Consider the following 21,228-nt stretch of genomic DNA (forward strand, 5'->3'; position numbering starts at 1 on the left):
GGTTGGACACAGATCATTTCAACACATTGTAAAAGTTAATAAGGTAGCACAAGTGGTAAATGGAGCTCGTGGTATGTATTATTGTTATTATTTTATTATTACATAACAAACATTTATTGAGTGCATATGATTTGCTAATCACATCGCTAAAAAAGGTTAAGGAACTTGGTATTGAAATGACATGACATGGCCTAGAAAGGGTCAGAGTCAAGGTTAGAATTCAGGCTGCCTGACTTTAAAGACTTTGCTGAGAGTAACCATGAAATAAAAATCATAACAATATATAAGCAACATTAATGGTTGATGATATTATATGTATTGGGCGCTTAACTATCTCATACTATTTCAAGAGCTATTATGCAGAGAGACACAATAAAATCGGGCTGGATTTTTCATGCATGAGAAAGCGAAACAGGGGCCAGGATATTTTGGAGAAACAATTCAGCTTGGTGTAAGACTGTCTCAACATTTGGAGCCGTCTAGCACTGTAGGTATCAAAGCACAGGCTGGGTGCCATCTGCCAGGAATGCTGAAGCAAGAACCCCTGTTCCAGGTGCGAGGTTCAACATCACCTCTGCTACTCCCCCAGCTCACTGATTCTCTCATGCTGAAATTTGAAAAGCTCAGTCTCTTTTGCCAGCTCCTTCTCTGGCTAACACTTAAACGTCAAAGCCCTTCCTCTTCTTTTACTCTCTATAGGCCCCTATACTATTTCATCCACTGTGCTTGCTTTATCATTTGTTCGCTAACAGGTCCCAAATTTTACACTCTAGCCCAGAATTCTTTTCAGAGCTTCAGACCTACATCTTGGATATAAGATATCCAGGCTGCTGGTCTTGGGAGCACTTGGTCTAATTTGGCCTAGATGACCATGGAAAAGACCTCTCTACGGAAAAACACAAAAAGAGGTGAATCAGTTTAAACAGGATCTTAGAAAACTTATAGAAATGGTAAAGGTGTTTGGTGGTGTTTAAAAACAGAAAGACTGGGGGACTTCCCTGGCAGTCCAGTGGTTAAGACTCCACGCTTCCACTGCAGGGGGCACGGGTTTGATCCCGGGTCGGGGAACTGAGATCCCGCGTGCCGTGCGGCGTGGCCAAATAACAACAACAGCAACAACAACAAAACTAGAAGGATTTTAACTTGAGTGGCACAGACTTGCTTCTTTGACCACCTAGCATACCATTTGGATGTTCAAGGACAGTATTTATAATATTATAATGATTTAAATGTTATGTTCTGTTTTAAGCGTCTAGAATCAGCCTAGGGACATTTAAGAAGACTTAACTAGGATGGTGAGAACGTATATTTCTCAATCTCAACATTATATAAATAAAGGTAACACTGGCAAAGTTTGAGAGGTAAAAGTGAGAAGGTGTGGTAAATGGTTAAACGTGTGGTAAATGTCCTTATCATACAACGTGGGAGTCAAGAGATGTCCATCCCTGTGATTAATTGAATAAGAAATGAAGGTTTAATTGTGCTATTTAAAGTTGTAGAGGTGACCAGAGAAGGAATTGAGAATATGATATTGGGTGGTCAATAAACAACCACAAATGAAGAAATAAAATATGTCCTTCTCTGGGCAGTGAGGTGTAGGATACAATATCATGAAATACTCCAGCCAACTCTGTCATTCTAGGCAGAGCCCATCTGTGGGTAAAAACAGTGCATGAGGAGGATAAGCCAGAGGATCTCTGAGAAATGGAATGAATGTCTGATGATGTTATCATCAGCTGGATCAAACTGTACCTGAAGCCATAGATAAACCTTGAATTATTTAGTTCTGTAAAGCAATATATTTCCTGATTGCCTACACAGTATTCTTCATCTACTTCTATGGGTAATAAAACCCCAATTTTATTCAGTGGTGCACTGATCCCAAATAAATGACTACATTCTCAAACTCCCAGAACTTGGCTGAGCTCTGGCCAATGAAATTTAAACAGATGTTCTGTATGGAACTTCCAGGAAGACTCCTTCAAGTTTCTTGATATGGCTAGAGCATGCCATCTTTCTTTTGCTCCTTACTCTTTCCTGTTGTGTGGATGAAGGAGCTCCAGAAGCAAGCATTTTGAAACCTTGAAAATGGAAGCCATGAGGAAGTGGGGAAATTAGAGCCCAGGTCCCTGATGAATGTGGAGCTTACATAGCAAAGATTGACTGCATATCTTCAGGCATCTTTTTACCCAAGAAAATAAATGATAAAGTGCTTAAGCTACTATTAATTTGTATTTTCTATTATATTCAGTAAACCTATTCCTAACCAATACAGCTGATGTTTCTGTAATTTGCAAAATTGAACAGTCCTGATAGATGAACTCAAACGAAAAATTCTCTTCTCTGGAGACAACTGATTCTTGGATAGTTGAAAAATTAGACAGATGACTATCTCTTTTCCTATAAGCACTGCATTATTTGATTTTTTAAAACTTTGATGTAAAAAATAAAATATGAATACAATATAATAAGTCACAGAGAGGCCACAGAGTAAGAAGTAAAACACCAAAATACATGATTTAGGGGAGCTCTAGGGCTACCACACATGAAGATTAATGTTATACAGAATGCAGGATAATTCTCCATCTAAGAGAAATTTTAAATTATGGAAGAAATCACTAGAAAGAACTGTGTACATATATATACACACATACAAACATATTCAAACAGGTCTCATAGACTATTAAATGATATGTAAAAATATTCACAAAATAATATGAAGAGAAAAAAGTGGAATGCCTGCGGTACAGGACTAAAAATCTATGAGGAATTTCCTGAGGAATTTCCCCAAATATTAGCAGTGGCTGTCTCTGGGTGGCAGAATCATAGCTCATGCTCGCTTTTTTGACTTATACTTTTCAGCATTTGTCAAATTTTCTACATATCTTACTTGATGATCAGAAAAAAAGCAGTATACTTTTTTCCAAATGTGTTTAAAATATTTTTTAATTGAAAAGAGTCCTGAGCATTTATAACACAGCTATTTTGGAACACCAGCTGGCATCAGCTGTGTTGAGGGAAACTAGAGCAGGGGATATGACCACACCTGGGCTCAGAGTGATGGGAAATGAAGCAGCCTGGCCCCAAAGGCTAACTGGGCTGTCCTCACATTCGTGCCGAGGGCCACACTCTCAGGGCTAAGAGCAGCAGGTGTAGCCTGAGAGTGCATTCCACATACTCTAAACAGACATGAACACAGGAACACAGCAACTCACCTCCATGAATGGGCAGCTAGCCCCAGGCAGCCAGGTTTTACCGTGGCTTCTTTCATCCTCTATCCAGGGATGGACCCGGGAAAGTGGAGTCGGGTAAAAAGAGGAGCACGTGACAGGGGCATGAAGTGGCACACACTCAGGGCTGGTGTCCTTCTGCACACATAGGTGATAAAGCCTGGCTTGTGTGTTTTACAGCTTCCAGTATCTTTCTGATCCAGAAGGCAGCCTGGGTCATAAAGTACCTTGAGGAAAGAAAAGGAAAGAAGGTACAAAGTTGATATAGATAGCTCTTGTTGGCGCCAGTAATTACAACAAACTCCAGATTAAGAACACAAAGTCAAAGAGGCACCTTTTTAAAAAAAAAAAAAAAAAAGAGGCACCTTTTTTTTCTTTTTAAAAAATTTTTATTTTATATTGGAGTATAGTTGATTTACAATGTTGTGTTGTTTGTGTTGTATTAATGTTTGCTGTACAATGTTCAGGTGTACAGCAAAGTGATTCAGTTAAACATATACATATATCCACTCTTTTTCAAATTCTTTTTCCATTTAGGTTATTACAGAATATTGAGTAGAGCTCTCTGTGCTATACAGTAGGTCCTTGTTGGTTATCTATTTTATATATAATAAAATGTATATGAAGAGGCACCTTTGAAATGAATTAGCCAATTGACTTTTAAACACAAAGCAAAATCATCATGATTTTAGGGAGAAAATGAAACGCTGTAAATGTCTACTAAGTCTGGGAAGAGCTATTTGCGACGTGTGTGAACACATGTACGAGTGTGCGTGTGTGTGCGCGGGCACATGGGCATGCATTGCTGTGACAGGCAAGATGCTTTAGGCAGAATGGAAACTCACCTTCCATCACAGAGCTTAACATTTTGTCACTTTCCTTTGCCTTTGGTAGTTAATAAAATCAATTTTGCAGTAATCGTAGAGGTCCCTGCTCCAAGGGAGTGACTTTTTCCTTTAAACTGTGTATATGTTCTTTTCAAAGAGAAATGAGATCAGAATTGGAGGCAGAGATAGTTGAGGAGTTAGTCCATAGTACTGTGGCTACCAGAGAAAGGTGGATTCAGTGAGAGAGAACCACGGAAGCATACCCATGGTATCTATGTCTTGAAAAGTATTTGTGTATTTCATCATTCATAGGAATTGAAGCTACACAGAGAGCATACAAGTTACAAGCTTTATAACACTGGACAAGCTACTTCCCCTCCATAGACTTCATTTCTAAAATGAGCATAACCATGGTACCTACCATAGGATTGCAGTAAAGATTAAATTAGATAATACATGTAAGTGCTAAGGTACATTATCAGGCATGTGAAATTTACTCAATAATGAGTTATTATTACTATTATCCCTCTTCAATCATAAAATGAGGGATGAGATTAGACAGTCCCTCCCAGCTTTGATATTTTAGCATATCACTGTCCAACAGAAATATACATAAGCTACATAATTTTAAATGTTCTAATAGCCACAATTAGAACACTTTACAAAGTAAAAAGAAACAGCTGAAATTCATTTTAATAATATGTTTTATTTAATTGTATACATATGAAAGATCATTTCAGCATGTAATCAATATAAAAACCATTAATGAGATATTTTGCATTCTTTTTCTTGTACTCAGTCTTTGAAGTTGAGTGTGGGTGACACTTAGAGCACAGCTCAACTCAGACTAGTTCCATTTCATGTGCCCAATAGCCACACATGGCATACTGAAGAGTACAGTTCTAGAATAACAATGAGTCCAGTTTTAAACTTATTCAATTTGTTTTGGCTGAAGGACATCTAGAAAGCAATGCCTCCAAGTTATTTGAAGGTTAAGCATTGGTACCTTGGATGAGAGATTAGGCTAGAAATGGAAATGAAGCAGCTATTCACATTGTTAGTGCCACAAGCATGGATGACCACTACCAAGCCTGAAATCCTTCCTAGGGGGTCATCTGTTAGGTTAAGGCATTCTTAGGTCCACAAAAAGTTACAGGAAAATATGTTACCTTGAAGAACAGTTGCTATCACTATTTGGATTTCTCCATGGGCTGATGAGAGAGGAAGAGAAATTACATTATGCTTTCATTCCTGATTAAAGCCCAGTTACTTAACAGTGACTGTATCCTATTTACTTATTTATGTTTTTAAGTTTTTTTCTTTAAAAATTACTTAGCTACAGATAACTTGTCTAATTTTTTTTAGTAAATTTATTTTATTTTATTTATTTATTTTTGGCTGTGTTGGGTCTTTGTTGCTGCGCACCGTCTTTCTCTAGTTGCAGCGAGCAGGGGCTACTCTTCATTATGGTGCACGGGCTTCTCATTGCGGTGGCTTCTCTTGTTGCGGAGCACCGGCTCTAGGCACACAGGCTCAGTAGTTGTGCCTCACGGGCTCTAGAGCGCAGGCTCAGTAGTTGTGGCACACGGGCTTAGTTGCTTCGCAGCATGCAGGATCTTCCCAGGCCAGGTATCGAACCCGTGTCCCCTGCACTGGTAGGCGGATTCTTAACCACTGCGCCACCAGGGAAGTCCCCCTATTTATTTTTAATAATAATTAAAAGTTAATAGACAAGCAGAGTTGTAATAATCATCAAAGGAATGTAAAGATAGTTTTATGTTGGTACTTGAACCAGAAAAACACTGACAGTGAATTGTGAAGCAAAAGAGACAATCATGATGTGTGTGTGTGTGTGTGTGTGTGTGTGTATGACCAGTGAGGCCACATGACATGCTCAGGAAGGAATGACTTTGCTGTTGACTCAGAAATCCAAAAAGATTTCGAGGAGACACACACTGGAGAACAGGGAGGAATAAGGAGATAGAATTGCAGGGCAGGAATTGATAAGATATTAAAACTGTCACCAGATACTTTGGTTGATCTACCCCAAAGGGGCTATCTAATGAGCGTTCTCACAGCCCATAGGAAAGAGTCCCCCCAAATTAAATCATTTTCAGGGCTCTACACACAGTGGAAACTGCTTACTCTCATGGCATCCATCTATGACAACTAAACTGTGAAATGTAAAGTGATTACACCTTTGAATCGATTTATTTTGTTTTTTTTTTAAACAGAATATATCATTCAATTTTTTTTTTTTTATAAATCTGCTCCCACAGTATCATTCTTTTTATTTTTTAATTTTTATTTATTTATATTTATTTTTGGCTGTGTTGGGTCTTCGTTTCTGTGCGAGGGCTTTCTCTAGTTGTGGCAAGCGGGGGCCACTCTTCATCGCGGTGCGTGGGCCTCTCACTGTCGCGGCTTCTCTTGTTGCGGAGCACAAGCTCCAGACGCACAGGCTCAGTAGTTGTGGCTCACGGGCCTAGTTGCTCCACGGCATGTGGGATCTTCCCAGACTAGGACTCGAACCCGTGTCCCCTGCATTGGCAGGCAGATTCTCAACCGCTGCGCCACCAGGGAAGCCCTATTTTGTTTTTTGATGAGTAAAATGGACGGATTAAGTGCCCAGACGTTGATTCTACCATACGTAGGCTTGGAGTCTGGCTCTACCATCTGACCTGGAGCCTAATCTCTCTAAACCTCGACTTACTGAAATGGAAACATGGCGGCCCATCATTCACAGGAGTGTTGTAAGGCTTGAGCGAGGCATGCAAGCCTCTAGGCTCAGTGCCAGGCACCTCGTTGTTATTATCATTTGTTCTAAACTCTCTCCCTACAAGGTTTTAACTTGGCAGATCATAACCAAGAATAAGCATTTGGATGATTCTATACATTTTGCTCCATATTATGCATTTAATTATGTTGCCGGGAAAGAATCAATAAAAATTCCAACAAGGAAGGCAATTTTTAAAAACATTATTACCATGTTCAAACATAGAAGTAGAAGGGAAAAATGTATTCTGGCTTCATGAGGAGAATCTTTAAGGTAGCATTGTGATTCCCACTGTGACACAATAGAATCTTCTGGAGATGGGAATTCAATATAAGGAAATTAAGTTCTGAGCCTCATTCAAGGGAGTTTAGCTATTAAAATATGAACATATGGCCTCACTTATCAGATAGTTCCTGGTCCTGAGAAACTATTCTGGCTTCCCCTCTATGTACCTCAGATTTCTCATCTGTAAAGCAAGAGCATTGTACTAAGATCCCGCATTTCCTTCTGCTTCTCACATCTTAGGATTCTATGTCTGTAGCAGAATTGAGTTCTGCAGATTCAATTAATGAGCATTTGACAGAATGAAAATAATTAGCTTTTGAAGGTCCTTCCGTGCCTGGGAAGGGAGATCCTCCCTATCATTCTTGGGATTATAGGATGCAGGACCAAAAGGAAATGATGTGTGTGAGGGTAACAGAAGGAACATGAGGATACGGGGAGAGAGAGGGCAGAGAAACTGGAAGGGAGAATCTGCAGTTTGAGAGGTAGCTAAGAGAAAGCAGGAAAAGAGAGAATTTGAAAATCCTTAGGGATTATGTTTCCACTTCAGTTGTTGAGACATATTTACAAAGGATTTGGTTTATTTTTAAATGACTGTACATAGCTGGATGTGTTTTGATAAAACACTAGTCCTAGACAAACCAGGGCACCCCCCTCTACCACCCCCTAACCTGTGGCATTATCAGCCTTCCTATTGGCTGCAGAGAGTCCAACAGTCACCTGGTCAGGTTTACCCCCTTTCAGATTGATACACCCCTCCCCACCCCACATGTACTCTAAGGCAGCGGTCCCCAACCTTTTTGGCACCAGGGACTGGTTTCGTGGAAGACAATTTTTCCACAGACCTCGGGGGCGGGGGTGTGGCGATGGTTCAGGCGGCAGATGAAGCTTTGCTCGCTTGCCCGCTGCTCACCTCCTGCTGTGCAGCCCAGTTCCTAAGAGGCCAAAGTCCGGGGGTTGGGGACCCCTGCTCTAAGGTACTCTCTTACATGATATTATTGAATACATCCCAAAGGTGGCTATTCGACCTTTTTCATCTGGGAAAACCTAAGATGACAAAAGTCTAGTTATTTCCTTTTCTTACATAGTTCACAATTTTCTTTACCTAGACTCATGTCAATCGTTTGCACAGGACATAAGCAATGGGCAGGATGTATTTTTTACTTTTCGGAGGTTTAATTCCTCTCTTTTTTTTCCTTGTGTGCTTCAACTCTTCTTAATGATTTTAAATTGAAATTGGAAAATAATTAACAATTGATGAGAGAGTTCCTCCCACTCTCTCTCCCTTCCGTTTTTTGGGTAGCTACAGGACAATATTCAAACACAGTTTAGGCACTGTCTCTCCAGAAGCTCTTTTGACTTCTCTCTTTGCACCTGACACCTTGTGCAAAGCCCATCACATCACTTACTACACTGTTTAGAAATGACTCAGGTAGTGGCCACCAACCTCCCTGGTAAGCACTGTCTCATTCACCTCCTTTTCCACAATGCCAGACACAGCATCTGGCACTGAGCAAGTCCCAGCAAGTACTTGTTATCCTCAACCACCTGATGAACAGTGAATTTTGAAGCAGTTCCTGAAGAATCCCTTATGTCCATTTTCCTTTACTGAAGCCCAAAGGGGTGGGGAAAATAGGGAAAGTCCCTCTCTAGGTTCGCATGGGAACCAAAATAAATGCAGTAACAATTAGAAGAGAAATGAACATACTAAAAATATCATTTTACAAAGTAAAAAGAATGTCACTTCTTTAAGTATTCACATTATATTTGCTGCCCTTTCTTTTAGGAAAATGTTTAAGACAGCTTATAAAACGATAACTTTTTATTACTTACAAAGCTTACCTCCTTTATCTTAATAATACAATTTATTTGTATAGTGTTACGGACCAAATGTTTATGTCCCCCCAAAATTCATTTGTTGAAATCCTAACTCCCAATATGATGGTGGAGCCTTTGGGATGTAATTAGGTCACGAGGATGGAGCCATCAGGAAAGAGATTTGTGCCCTTGTAAGAACAGACAGGAGAGAAATGATCTTTCTCTCAGCCACATGAGGATGAATGAGAAGCTGGCAGTCTGCAAACTAGGAAGAGGACTCTCATTAGACACCAGAACTGCAGGCACCTTGATCTTGGACTTCCCAGCCTCCAAGAACTGTGAGAAATAAATGTCTGTTGTTTAAGTCCCCCAGTCTACGATATTCTGTTATAGCAGCCCAAACTGACTGTGACAGAACAAAAAATATATAGGTCCCTGCAGGGTCTGTATCTATGACCCTCTCTCTCTCTTCTTTTCATTTATTCATTCAGTCTTTTTTTTTTTTTTTTTTTTTTTACAAGCGTAAACAACAAACTGCCAGACACCATGGCCAGCTCTGGGGACACAACCATGAGTAAGAGGAGTTCTTCCCTCACAGAGTTCACAGTCTAACAGGAGAAATAGACAACTTAAAAAGCAAGCAAACAAATAAACACATCCTTACCAACTGCACAGGGGAGGTGCAGGAACTAGAAAGGAGCTCTGATGGAGACTAACAGAGGAAGAGTGGGGATGGGCATCTCTTAGGATGAGGCATCGAAGATGAGAAGGGTCTGGTCTGTGAAGAGCTGGGGGAGGACTGTTGCAGGCAGGTACAAAGAGCTGCAGGCAGAGAGAGTCAGGGGGCTGAGGAATGGAAAGAAGGTTCATGTGGCCCTTAGCAGAGTACAAAAGAAGGAAACTGACTATGTGTGGTGGAGAGGATTTCAGTCACTGAAGCACTATTAGCAGGAGTGTGTTATAATCCAATATACATTTCAAAGATCATGTGGTTGCTGCACAGAGAACAGTTTTGACAGGGTGAGTAACAAAATGTGAAAGCCAGGCATGAGATTTTCAAGAATTTCAACAAGAGCTAGTGGTGGTTTAGACAAGGATAGTGGCAGTAGAGACAGAGAGATGTAAATGCACTTGAGGAATATTTTGAAAGGACTTCTTGTGTCATTTCTCTGTTCAAAACCCTTTGATGGCTCTTCTTATGACTCAGTGTAAGGTAAGGGTCCTGCAGGATCTGCCCCTCCCCTCACCTCTCTGCTCTCATCTCCAACTCATTCCAACCACACTCACCTCCTTGCTGTTTCTTGAACATTAAAGCCATGCTGTCAGCTATTCTCTTCCCTCTGCCTGAAATAATTTTCCCCAGGATGTTTCACCAGTTTCCTCTCATGGTTCACCCCTTCAACTCTTCTCCCCTTTGCGCAAATGAATCTTATTAAAGCCCTCCATGACCATGTTCTTTAAGACTGCATGCCGCCACGCTGGCAATCCTTATAACCCTTCCTGCCTTAATGTTCTTCTTGGCACTTTCCACCTTCTAACATGTTGTGTTATTTTGTTTTTTATATTTTTCACTGTCCGACTCCTTGCACTGGAATGGGAGAAGCTTCCATGAGATACCCAGAATGTGGAACAGAGTGTGCTACATGATAGGGACTCAACAAATTTTGTTTTATAAATGTAGGGGGTCAGGAAAGGAATCAAGAATGATTCCCAGGTTTCAGGTATAAACAACTGGGTTATGCTTTTTAATGAGATGGGTAAAACAAGGGAGGGGATTGTTTTTATCCTATGATAGAATGAAAACAAGTTCAGCACCATTTTATTCTATGATAAAGTTAGTGTTCAGAATAAAATGGGTTTGAACTTGTTTTCTTCCACAAAGTGGGAAATACTGATTTTGTAGAAACTTTGAGAGATCTAAGTAGAACAGCTAAAGGGAGAGTTTGATTATCCCTTTCTCGAGCTCTCTCCCTTCTCCCTCCTTCCCTCCACTACTTGCTCCCTTCCTACACACATTCTTGGGCCTTCCTCATCCTGAAGCAGCCTCCACCTTTTCCCAGAATGAGCCCTACATCTTAACTCTTCCCCTTGTTGCCTACTAGCACTTCCTACATTTGCTTATATCTGTCACTTCCAACCATTCATAATCTGGCTTCTGAGTCTCCTGCAAACAAACACAGTAACTTTATCATAGAATAAATCCTTCTAGTAATTTTCCTCAATTTACCCTTCCAAACTACTCTCTCACTTAAAACTACATGAACTATCCCCTGGGCTAATAAATCTAAAGCAAACACATACTCCCCTTCACCTACTTGTTCAGGTCTTTTTCTCTTTAGTAGGCTCACCTCATTCCTCTCCATTATCTTTTTCAATTAAGCATGGGATTTAAGCTGCAGTGACATGACATAACTAGTGGCTTTGGACCAAAAAGACTGCTAGAAAGCCTTTGGTGACTAAAATAAACACTGGTATTTCATTGCAGAGCCATGAACTCATAAAAATGCATTTTTAATTGCTCCCTTAACACTTTCATCTTGATGTTAGGCATCCTGCTCCTTGCCGGCCTGTTAGAAGAGAACACTTCCAATTTTCTGTTTGAATGATACACTGTTGTGGAGAGGATTAAATGGGGGTAATACATACAAAGCAATTAGGTCTGTGCCTGGTGTCTAACAGATGCTCAATAAATGTTAACTGTTCTGAACTATAAAAGCCTTCTCCCTCTGCCTGTTATCAGATTGGGGCTCATCCAAAGAGAAGTCCCCCAAAAGGATCTTCGAGATCAAGGTGAAGCCTTCCCCTTCCTGAAAAAATTTCAATTGCCACTTCACACCATAAAGCCTGTTAATCTTCATCTGTTTTCAGCCAGAGACCTAATAAAGGGGTTGAACTTGTTTTCTTAGAGACACTGAAAAATTAATTTTAACAAAACAGGATGGTTAGTAAACTAAGAACAATGCATCTTATAATTGTGCTTTCTCAACTACAGGAGTACAGTGATAAGTAGAAAGTGAGAACGTGAGCCCTGAATAACATAAGTCATTTGTCTAATTTTTCATTTTCTTGTTCTTATAGGAAATTAAAGTCCTATAGGAGAAAAGTTATTTGCCTAAGGTTATGTAGTGAGTTTGAGGAGGAGCCAGGATGAAACCAAGGTTTCCAAATCGCCATCCAGTGCCCTTCAGACTTCTTTCCTTCACTGGCAGGAGATTCCTCACACAGAGTTGCAGCCAAATCTTATTGTTGGGGTCTCACTCCACACAGGGACAGAGAAAGGGGATCCTCAGTCTGTGGAAGATCCAAGACACGACAGTCCCTCCTCACTTATGCTAACGTCTCAGGAAAAGAGAGAGGGCCAGAAACCAGTGAAAACTTTCTTGTTGGTCATGGGCTCCTTTGATTAATTCAGATTTGATCTAAACCAAACGCCAATTTACAGAATCAAGAGCAAGCCAAGGATGGGATAAGGACAGGGAAGGGAAGTGGTATGCATATTCCACATTGTGCTTCTTTAAGGCAAGGACCATATTTTTGTAATCTTGCATTTCTCAATATTCATTGAATGAATGAATAAATTCTCAGCCTTTCTCTGGCATTATCCTAAAACAATACATTAAACATATTTTAAACCTGTCAGAGCATCAGTCAGAGTTATATTAACCTGACAATGTAAGAACTAGACAAAATTAAGAGCTAAAAAATAAAGTTGACCAAAAACTGTGTTCCAAATAAAGGTGCCTAATGGACTCATTTTCCAGCTCATTTATCTGATCTAATGCAATTTCCCAGTGCTGTGTTTGTCTTAAAAGTCTTCCTATTTTGACAATTTTTAGACAAAATGTACATAGTCCCTCCATTCATGGAGGGAAGACAATAATAAAATGATCACACAAATAAATGTGTAATTACAACTGCAGTAAGTAGTATGAAATAGGGGGAGCTAGGAGCAACAATGACCTAATTAACAGAGGTCAAGCTTTCAGAATGTGGGAAGTGATTCTCTGTTGCAACTCAAACTCTTCTCCATGTTTGAGTTCTGAGTTCAGTTCTAACTGCCCTCATTTTAAGACCTGAGCAAGAAATTCTCCTATTGCCTCCACAGTTAGTCTGACTTTTCAAGTGCCATTTTTTAGAGGCCCTGCTTCGCTTCAAAGCAGGAGCAGGAACAGATAAAAGGAAACTATATTTCATTCATTCATCAAACATTTATGGAGTCCCCACTATGTGTCAAGCACTTTGCTAGAGCTTAGGATACAACGGGTGGTGAAAAGGACGACCATGGTTTCTCTTCCACTGATGCTTGCAGTTTTGTAGGAGATCAGGTGTAATTACCTGATCTCACAAATAAAGACATAAATACAAATTATAAGTGCCCAAAAGTACAAGAACCTATGAGAAAACATACTTTAATTCCAATTATGGTTCTTGAAAGGCTTTTCTAAGAACTGAAATTCACATTGAGATTTTCAACCACTTTATTATGGTATGACTGACATGCTAAAAAGCTGTACCTATTTAATCTATACAACTCAGTGGGTTTATAAAACTCACTTGAAACCATCACCTCCACCATAACCGTAGACATATCAATCATCTCTCAAAGTTTCCTCCTGTTCTCTGTATTATTTTGTGTGTGTGTGGTAAGGACATTTAACATAAATATCTACCCTCTTAGCAAATTTAAAGTGTACAATACAGTAATGTTAGCTATAGGCACCATACTGTATAGTGGATCTCCAGAACTTATTTATCTTATGTAACTGAAACTTTGTATCCTTAGACCATCTCCTCCCCATTTCTCGCTTCCTGGAATCCCCAACAATCACCATTCTACTCTCTGCTTCTTTGAGTTTGATTATTTTAGATTCTGCATGTAAGAGAGATTATAAAGTATTTGTCTTTCTGTGTTCGGCTTATTTCAGTTAGCATAACATCCTCCAGATCCATCCATGTTGTTGCAAATGGCAGGGTTTCCTTCTTTTTTAAGGCTAAAAAATAGCCACATGCTAAAGAATGAAACTGGACCACTATCTCACACCATACACGAAATCAACCAAAACATAAGACCTGCAACCATAAAACTCCTAGAAGAAAACACAGGTAGTAAGCAACTTGACATAAATCTTGGCAATAATTTTTGGATTTGACACCAAAAGCACAGACAACAAAAGCAAAAATATACAAGTGGAGCTACATCAAACTAAAAAGCGTCTGCACAGCAAAGGAAACCATCAACAAAATAAAAAGGCAACCTACAGAAGAGGAGAAAATATTTGCCATATAACATATAGGCCGTATATCTAATAGGAGGTTAATAACCAAAATATATAAAGAACTCAAGCAATTCAACAGCAAATTAAAAAATAGCATGATTTAAAAATGGACAAAGGACTTGAATAGGCATTTCTCCAAAGAAGACGTACAGAAGGCCAGCAGGTATACAAAAAGGTGCCAACATCACTAATCACCAGGGAAATGCAAATCAAAATTTGATGACATATCACCTCACACCTGTCAGAATGGCTATTATCAAGAAGATGAGAGGTAACAAGTGCTGGCAAGGATGTAGAGAAAAGGGAACCCTTCTGCACTGTTGGTGGGAATGTAAATTGGCACAGACATCATGGAAAGCAGTATGGAGTTTCCTTAAAAAATTAAAAATAGAATTACCAAATTTGAGATTCAAAGAATATGTAATAATTAACAAAGCACAGAGGACTGATGCCATGTTATAAATACTGAAAAGACAGTATCATCAAGCCAGATTGTGCCTGGCAAATCATTTGACGTAATGATTTAAACTGTTAGTTGGAGAGAATTGAGTATTCCAAAGTAATGAGTTAAACTGCTAGGGCCAGTGAGCCAAATCCGGCCCTACTGCCTATTTTTGTACAGCTCATGAGATAAGATTGATTTTTACTTTTTAAATGGTTGGAAAAAAATCCAAAGAAGAATAGTTCATGACATATGAAAATGATATGAAATGTAAATTTCAGTTCCATAAATAAAGTTTCATTGCAACATGGCCATACCCCTTCTTTTACATGTTGTCTATGGCTCCTTTCATGCTACAGCAGCAGAACTGAGCAGTTGCGACAGAGAATATATGGCCTGCAAAGCCTAAAATATTTGCTATCTGGCCCTTTACAGAAAAAGTTTGCCATAAATTTTTTTCTGGATTATAAGAAAGTGTTTCTTTTGAGAAGATAAAATTGTCAGTATTGAAGTTGCTGCTTGAGGGAAGCATTTAAATGTTTAAAGTAGTGGAACTATATTGGTTCCAGGAAAAGTGCCTTCAACGTGTGTAAAGGTGATTGGCCTGCTCTCTGGCCCCAGGTGTCCCTAAGAGATAACTGAGGCCTCAGTTGAAGGCTTCACTCCCATATCATAAGCCACTTTGTCCCTGCTAGGATGAGGCAGTTACCTGCAGGGGTAGGAACATGTGAGTTCCACTTGCAGTGCCCCATCTGGGAAAAAAACAAAAACAAAAATAATGTGGGACTTGTCATCTCCCATGTCAGAAGGAGACAGCCAGCATCTGGTGACATCAAGGCTGCCAGGGCCTGGGATCCTCACTTCCTTCATCCTGCTGCTCAGACACAGGAAGGGTAAAAAGGAGGTTGCATTTTTTGCAGTGCTAACATTCTCTACACCCCTCTGTCAGGGTCAGTGGCTCTGAGGTAGAGGGTGTGAGCAAAGAAAGGCATACATGTGTGAATCTGAGAATTTGCAGAAACAGGGCTAAGAAGTTCAAAACAGAAAATAATCCTGCCTTAGTCCCCCCCCCTTGGGAAGGTACATTATAAAGAGGGGAAGAGTATACCAGGCAGAGGGAACAGCATGCTTGTTGTTTCCCAAGTGAGAAGGAGCTTGATGTGGTGAAGAACAGCAAAGAGGCTGGTGTGGCAGGAGCTCAAAGAGCAAGGTAGATAGTACAGGAGATGAGGTCAAAGAGAGGCTGGAGTCAGATTATATGAGGCCGTTTTAGGATATTGAACTTCATCATAAGTGTCATCAGAAATCGTGGAAGGGTTTTAAGCTCTGGAAGTTGATGGAAGGTATTGAAATGTATGGCTTATTATATTTTCCAAAGATGGCCACAGCAAATATCCCATCCCACATGCTCCTCTTTCAATATGAAGTAGATACTCCTCCAGAGAGTGATGAGGTCTATCTTCCCTCCCCTTGAATCTGGGTGAGACTGTGACTAGAAGTGACCTCACGTGACTTCCTAGGCTAGGTCATAAAAAGGGTTGCAGCTTCCACCTGGTCCTCTTAGAACCCAGCTGTCATGCTATGAGGAAGCAGGGAGACCGCATGGAAAGACCACGTGTGATGTTCCTGCCAACAGCCCCACGGAGGCCCCAGTAGACAGCTAGCATTAACCTCTAGACATATAAGTGAGTAAGCCTTGAGATGATTCCAGCCCCCAGCTGTTGAGTCACTTCAGGCCTTCTGGTGTTTACAGCTCAAGTCCTAGACATTGTGAAACAGAGGCAAGCTCCCCTTGACTTCTTGACTTCCAGAATCTGAAGCGTAATAAAACGGTGGTGTTTTGTGCCACTAGCTTGCAAGGGGGCAGGAACTAGGTTACACATCAACAGATAACCAAAACAAGAGACTAAAAATCTTAAAGTCTAGGTTTCTTAAAAACCTCTCTTGTAAATTCCTTTGCTGTTTTAGTTTGTAGAATACCTATTGGTAATAATTCCCCTTTGGTGTTTAACCTAACTACATAGGACTACATAGAACTTTCTCCAGGCCTTAACTAAGGCTGCCACTATTAATTCTGTTCCAATGGCTTCAGCTCACAAGTTCACTTCTTTTTCAGAACCTAAAAACTCATAGTATAACCTGAGAGAGCATTTGAAAAAGACATCTTAACAGAATTTGCAATTTTATCTTTCTTCTCTTCAGAGGTATGGGTGCTTGAAGGGGGGAAGAAACCTGGTAAGCCAAAATCACTGTTAGTAGCTACCGAAGATTAGAAAAGGCATGAATATTATATGCAAATCTAGTTTTACCTAGCTGCAAAAAAACTGGGGTGAAATGAACACCTGCTCACAAATTGTCACCTTTCTCACAAAACTTGGCATGATTCACTATTCAATCTGCATGGAGATTTGATCAGAACACTGCTTTCTTATTCATCATAGCCTGTTTTCTTGGAAACAGATCCCTCCTAGGATTGCAGGAAGTTTGACATCAACTCTCAGGTTTCCCCAAGTGCTGGCAGGGAATTGCTGCTCTGTGGGTATCTTGTGCCAGCCACGTTCTTGCCCACCACCTGCCTGTCCATCCTTCTTGCCCTGATACTACAAGGAGGAGGCTTCTAGCTAGCAGAAAGGAAGAAGAAGGCAATTAACCATCTGTCTGCTCTGGTTCCTGGCCCCTGGCTTAGCAGCCTCTTCATTCACAAAGAGGAGCAAGTAGATAGTAGGTCCCCGGGTGACTGCTGTTTTTCCACCAGAAAGGAGTCATCACCCTCAAAGGGAAGAGAAACTTACTCTGCTTTTGATAGGATTTTCTGCTGCTTTTTCAAGCACTGTTTGATTTAAATATAATAGTGAACCATCTGGATCGAATACTTTTTATTTCTAAGAGCAGATCAATTCCAATTTACTTCTGAAATTCTACTTTCATGAAATAACCTGTTTTGTGGTCTTACGTGATTCTGGCTTTTATAAGAGAACTTATTGAGCTGCTGAAGACTGATGAGGTGTGTGTGTGTGTGAAAGGGTTTTGCAAAGCCTAAAAAGCCATGGTAAAGGAAGAAGAATACAGTGGACTGTACTGCTAACATTTTTGAGCATGTATTAGGTGCCAGGTCACGATGATAAATATAATCCACAAAGGATTTTGTTTAATTCTCCCAACAACCTTATGATTTGAAAGTAAAATTGTCAGCATTTTAAGATGAGGAAACTGAGGCTTGGAGAGCTTAAGCAACCTTCATGTGGTCACACAGCTGGATAGAGACAAAGCTGGGATCCAACCCAGGTCAAACAGCTCCAAAGCCAGCACTTATTGGAAATCCACAGTGGATTCTGACACAAAGCCAGGTTTGAGAACCAACAAATAAGAGTTTCCAGATTTCATTTAGTTCTAATCAGGCAGCAGATCAACCACACAAAACAGTCTTGCAGGATGTCTGATCTCAGTTGATGAATGATAATCACTTCCCACAATGTTTGCAATTTTTCTTCTTGACTGTTTGGATATGGTTGTTCTTAAAAAATTCTTGAAAAGGTGCTTAGCACCTAAAAATACCCCCAGTAAACTATGTAATGTAGCTTCTAATTTGAATTTACTTAGAATGGAATGCACAATAATCATAATATCAAAAGTAGGGGCCGCCCAGGATTCGAGTTGGAAAGTCTAGATTGTGGTTTCTGTTCTGTCCAGATTTGGGTAACTTGGGGCAAAGTCAACTACCCCCACCCCCACTTTGCATGGTCTCATGGGGTGTCAGTCAAGGGCCCCTAACCCCTCTGGACTTAGGGGTGGTTCCATGGCCCATATCATGGTGATCAGATTCTCCGAGAATGTAAGTTTAAAACATGGAATTCTAGGAAAGAACAAAATTGGAACATATTAATCCCCAGGAAAAGACTGAAAAGACGGCTTCAGAGTTTTGCTCCTCAGAGGCCCAGACCTGCTCTTTCTAAGGTCTGGTATGTCGACTTTCCTTGGAATCTGTGACTTATCCCAGATCCTCTCAATAAATTCCTCATTGGCATACATTAGACAGAGTGGGTTTCTGTTGTTTAAAACCGAATAACCTAGCACAGTGTTTCTTAGAAGAAAAAAGTCAAAACCACAGCCTAGATGGTCCCTAAAGTCTCCTCCAGTCCTAGCACCTTACTGTCTTCCTAGGACTTAAAGTTGTTTCTCTACCAGAGCATCCACCCTTCAGAAGAAGTCTGAAAAGGAAGAAAAAAATCAAGCAGTTTGGTATTTTCCCTACAAGTTTTCAAATAGCTAAAAAGCTGAAAATCTGGGAAAGTCTGCCTGAAATGTCCAGTCTTTGTATTTACTGTAAAATGTGATTATGGTTAAGTCTGAGGAAATTAGAATGAGCCTTGGGGCTAGAGAAATCAGGATTTAAAATTATTACTCCCACTTATTAGTGCTTAATCTTGTATGAGTTGCTTCATCTCTCTGAACCTCAGTTTCCTTATCTGTAAAATGAGTGTGGCAAAATGATTTATTAAGATAGTAAATTGTATTTTATTCTCACTCTATTTTTACCAAACCCCCATGCACATATGCATGTGTGTAAATGCATGTGCATTAAGACAAATGTACGTGCACAAATCCTCACACACAAGTACACACATGTGAATTCCAAGAATTCCAGGCCTTTTGCGTCTCTTTGACTTGGAGGCAAAAAAAGATGACTGCAAAAAAAACCTGCTTCTGGGGCTTCCCTGGTGGCGCAGTGGTTGAGAATCTGCCTGCCAGGGCAGGGGACACGGGTTCGAGCCCTAGTCTGGGAAGATCCCACATGTTGCGAATCAACTAGGCCCGTGAGCCACAACTACTGAGCCTGCGCGTCTGGAGCCTGTGCCCCGCAACAAGAGAGGCCGCGACAGTGAAAGGCCCTCACACTACGATGAAGAGTGGCCCCCACTTGCCGCAACTAGTGAAAGCCCTCACACAGAAACGAAGACCCAACACAGCCAAAAATAAATAAATTAATTAATTAATTTAAAAAACAAAACAAAACCTGCTTCTGGACCTTGAACTTGTGGAGTGATTTGTGCTAAGAGAGAAGGTACTAGAGATAGACAATCCTCAAGACAGACAAGAGGACATAGATTTTGCATTCCAAAAGCAATAGGAACCTGGGCTTCAATTCCCAAGGCCACCCTCAAGGAGAATTCAGGACCTCAGAGGGATCTCTCAGAGGGAAAGTCTAGTCTCAGCAAAGATTTCCACCAAGCTTAGCAATGTAAAACAACTTATTGCCCATGCAAATGTGGACCAAATAGGTATCGGTGGCCACCATAGGAAAGTGGGACCAGATAATTTGTATGTGACTCTAAGAAGGGAGAGAAACTCCCCCAAAATCATGAGGATTGAATTTCTTGTCCTCCTGTCAAAATGGGGACTCAGAGTCAGATTTCATTTGATTCAAAGAAAATAATCTGACATTTCTCATCAAATATATATATATATACACACACACACACACGGATATATAAATATTTGCTTACAGAAAAAAATATATATTTGTTAATTAGAATGGAATTATGCAATATACATTTACCACTTACTTTTTCAATTTACAATATATTTTGTATCCTTTCCACAGCAATACATATAAATATGTGTAATTATTTTTTAGTAGAAGTACTACATGTTCATGGTTAAGCAAATTCCTTATGTAGAAGGTATAAAATACAAAGTAAAAATCCCCCACCCAGTTGCAGAAGTAGCCGCTGCTCATCATTCCATGTGTAATCCATTTGAATATTTTAAGCATATGTGAGTATATCTTATGTTTGCTTTTAATTAGTCTTAACCAAATCAGTTATTATGGTCCCAATTTCTTCTCTCCATGTGTCTATCTGAACTGTCTGTCACCCAGAAGATCCTATAGTCTGATTTTTAAGTCAGTCCCTAAATGGAAGAATGATTAGAAAAAGGGACCTCAGCAAAAAATTTCTATTTCTAAACGTATGGACACCAAGGGAGGAAAGCGGCAGCAGGGGTGGTGGTGGTGTGATGAATTGGGAGATTGGGATTGACATGTATACACTAATATGTATAAAATGGATAACTAATAAGAACCTGCTGTATAAAAAAATAAATAAAATTAAATTTAAAAATTAAAAAATAAATTTCTATTTCTAATAGGACTATTTGTTTTCTAAATCTTTTTTAAACCATAAATCATAGACAGTGATTAAAACAAGAATATACAGGCAACTAAAAAATATACATAATTTTGAGTGTGATCTAGCGTTAAAAACAAGCCATAAATGGCTTTCTTCAACAAACCCCACATACTTACTCTCAATAATGATGGTCCCCAGTCCACTTTTCATGCTTACAAATCTGTAATGGAAAAGACTTTCTAGTCTGTTTATTTAACACATCCCTCATTTATCACAGCTCTGCTAGTCCTAGTTATCCAGGCCAAAAGTAATTCAGGGACCTAAATACTGCTCATGACCAGTGGAATTTTCAGAAAACACAATTTTAAAAACAATTTTGGGAGGGAGGGGTAAGATGGCAGAAGAGTAAGACGCGGAGATCACCTTCCTTCCTACAGATACAGTAGAAA

At 39.9% G+C, this 21,228-nt stretch overlaps 1 protein-coding gene across 2 annotated transcripts in view; it reads right to left on the bottom strand.

Annotated features, from left to right (window-relative positions):
• The window catches only part of HTR4 (5-hydroxytryptamine receptor 4), a 307,370-nt gene that overhangs the window by 181,530 nt on the left and 104,612 nt on the right, over positions 1-21,228 (bottom strand). For both annotated transcript variants that reach the window (XM_057538279.1, XM_057538275.1), the window contains exon 3: positions 3,216-3,457. The gene's annotated coding sequence lies outside the window, so the exon portion shown is untranslated. The remainder of the gene's footprint in view (positions 1-3,215; positions 3,458-21,228) is intronic.

Source organism: Balaenoptera acutorostrata, chromosome 2 (assembly GCF_949987535.1).
Source record: "Balaenoptera acutorostrata chromosome 2, mBalAcu1.1, whole genome shotgun sequence".
In the NCBI taxonomy this organism is placed as follows: Eukaryota; Metazoa; Chordata; class Mammalia; order Artiodactyla; family Balaenopteridae; genus Balaenoptera; species Balaenoptera acutorostrata.